At 38.9% G+C, this 3,111-nt stretch overlaps 1 pseudogene; it reads left to right on the top strand.

Moving 5' to 3' along the window:
- The first annotated feature begins 1,527 nt into the window (after positions 1-1,527).
- LOC101561873 lies at positions 1,528-2,445 on the top strand (annotated as a pseudogene).
- Positions 2,446-3,111: the final 666 nt, after the last annotated feature.

Below are 3,111 nucleotides of genomic sequence, written 5' to 3'. Positions count from 1 at the left end.
TGCATCTAATGGACAACTTGGCAGGAAGCACATATAAGTGTTTAGATGTCTGATGTTTAAGTTATAACTTTATCATTCTTTTCTAATTATATAGTTGATACATTTTTGATTTTAAAAAACACTGGATAGTATGATGATAATGTGCCCATTAGTAAGTTGCTGGGAGGTTAGGTTGACATACCTCGCAAGTAGTTCATATTTGTAGTCTTAGTGTATTCTCAGCTAGTTTTAAGTTTTGGCTGGTTACATGTATGCAGATACTTTCTTCCATGCAGTGATTTGACTTTTACTTTTGTTAGTGTCTTTTTTTGAGCACATGCTTTACGTTTTATATAAGAATTAAATTTTCTGTATTAGTTTTTCTCTTCATTGTTTCAGACTAGTTGCTTTGAGAAATCCTGTGGATGGGCTGAGAGTATGTAGCTTAGTGTTAAAGTAAGGGTTTAGCATGCATTGAGGTCTTTGTCTTCAGGACCACAAAAAAATCCTGTTGGACTCCCAAAATATTATAATATATTTTCTTTCATTTACATTCACTTATTTTCATACTTTTCACAGTACTTTAATAAACTTAGAATTTCTTTTGTTCTTTCTTTTCTTTCCTTTCTTCCCTCCTTCCTTTTCACAATGCTACAAATTGAATAGCTTAAACAACAGAAACTTATTTCTTAAAATTTTGGAGATTTGAAACCCAAGAATAAAGTGCCAGCATGGTCAGTATCTGGTGATCTTTGGTGGATTGTAGATGGCTGCCTTCTTGCGATATTGTCAGAAAGCAGAATGAAAATGTTTTCTTATGTTTTTTCTTAGATGGGCATTCATCCCTTTGTACAGGTCCTGACTTTGTGACCTCATCTAAACCTATTATTTCCTCAAAGGGCTCATCTCCAAATATTATTTTGGGATTATAGGTACAAAAGTACGAATTTTAGGATGGTGATAATGTTAAGTCCATAAGAGGTTTTTAGTTAAATTTTTTTAAAAATGTAGCTATTATGATTTACATTTAGATGTCCCCCAAAGCCTTCTGTGCTCATAGGTGGGGCTTTGGGCAGGTGACTAGGATCATGCGAGTGTGATACTCATCAGTGGAGTACTCCACTGATAAATTTATAGCCAAATGTGATGCTCACCAGTGGATTAGTCCATTGATGAGTTTATAGCAATTGTGTTATTGGGAAGTGAAGCCTGGTTGGAGAAGGTGGGTCGTGGGGGGCGGGGATGGCCTTCCTCCTCCCTTGATCTCTGCTTTGGCAGCATGCCATGAGCTGTTTCTCTTCTGCTTATGCCACCCTGCTTTGGACCAACAGACTATGGAGGGAAGTCTATAAACTAAGCCAAAATAAGCCTTACTTCCTTTAAATTCTGGGTGTTGGGGTGAAGAACTGGAGACAGAGCGGTTGCTGCTAAGTTGCTGACCTTAAGCAGCAGTCAACTCCATGTAGAACCTGGGAACAAGAGATTTGGAATTGAATCTCTTCCCTCTCCTGGTTTTTGTCACTGTCAGCAACTTTATCTTCAAACACGATGGCTAGCAATGCTACCAACAAGACGTATCCTCGCTCCATGAATTCCCATGTGTTTATTGGGAATCTGAACACTCTTGTGAAGAAATCTAATGTGGAGGCCATCTTCTCGAAGTATGGCAAAATTGTGGGTTGCTCTGTTCATAAGGGCTTTGCCTTTGTCCAGCATGTAAATGAGAGAATTGCCCAGGCTGCTGTAGCTGGAGAGGGTGGCAGAATGATTGCTGGCCAGGTTTTAGTTATTAATCTGGCTGCAGAGCCAAAAGTAAACAGAGGAAAAGCAGGTGTGAAATGATCTGCTTTGGAGATGTACAGGTCAGTACTAGAGCACCCTTCTCCATTCCTTCTACTCAGTTCTTCTTTTGACTTGGACTAGGACTTTCAACATGATTATTATGACAGGATGTACAGTTACCCAGCATGTGTTCCTCCTTCTCCTCCTATTGTTCAGGCTATAGTACCCTCAAAACACCAGGGTGTATCAGAAAACACCTCCTGAAGAGGCAAAAGTGGCTTCAATTCTAAGAGTAGCCAGTGTGGATCTTCATCTAAGTCTGGAAAGTTGAAAGGTGATGGCCTACAGGCCATTAAGAAGGGGCTGACCCAGATAAAACAAAAAGTGGATTCTTTACTGGAAAGCCTGGAGAAAATTGAAAAGGAACAGAGCAAATAAGCAGTGGAGATGAAGAATAAGACCAAAAAGGAGCAGACCACCACCTCCCAGAAGAAAGATGAGACTAATGTGAAGATGGAATCTGAGGGTGCTGCGGATGACTCTGTTGAGGAGGGAGATCTACTGAATGAGGATGAAAATGAAGATGGGGTGGAGGACCAGTTGGAGTTGATCAAGGATGATGAAAAAGAGGCTGAGGAAGGAGTAGATGACAGAGACAGTGCCAATGGCAAGGATAACTCTTAAGCACACAGTTGGGTTTAGAAGTCTTGTGCCATTATTTCTTTAAGTGCTTGTCTAAGATCAAAATTTCACCAGATCCTCCCTGCTCCTGTCTTCAGCACATGCTCACTGTTCTCCCTGTGTCCTACCGTGTTCCTAATTGCCCTGTGCCTAGTATCATTTTCACTTCCTTTGTTGCTCCTAGTAGTTTTGTTAAGTCTTCTCCTGTAATTTTTGCTTTTTAATTTTGATACCTCTTTAAGACTTAATAATAAAAAGATTGTATGGTTTTTATCAACTGTCTCCACAGTAATCTCCCATTATGCAGGCATATAGTTATTTCCATTTATACATGATTTTACTAGCTGCTTCCCTAACTGGAAAGGCAGTCTCATTTAGTGTAGCATATGCAAGCGAGATTAACTGTTCGAGTTAACAGTTATGTGTATCACCCCACATCAAGTACTTTGTAGGGCTGTTAAACACAAATGTAACAGTGTATTTTTATGAATGAGAGCATATCAAATGCATCCTCTTGAAAAATTAGTGTAATAGTCTTTGTTTTCTAAAGTTGATACTCTGGGTTATTTTTTGTGAACAATGTTCGGGATTTTTTTCCTCAAAATAAAAAAGTCCTTATTAAACCAGGAAAACAATAAATTCTGGATGTTGGTTATTAACCTATCATCA

The sequence above is a fragment of the Octodon degus genome, unplaced genomic scaffold (genome assembly GCF_000260255.1).
Source record: "Octodon degus isolate 3935 unplaced genomic scaffold, OctDeg1.0 scaffold00166, whole genome shotgun sequence".
NCBI classification, from domain to species: Eukaryota; Metazoa; Chordata; class Mammalia; order Rodentia; family Octodontidae; genus Octodon; species Octodon degus.
The sequence above is the reverse complement of the archived record's forward strand: the minus strand, read 5'-3'. Positions and strand labels throughout refer to the sequence as shown.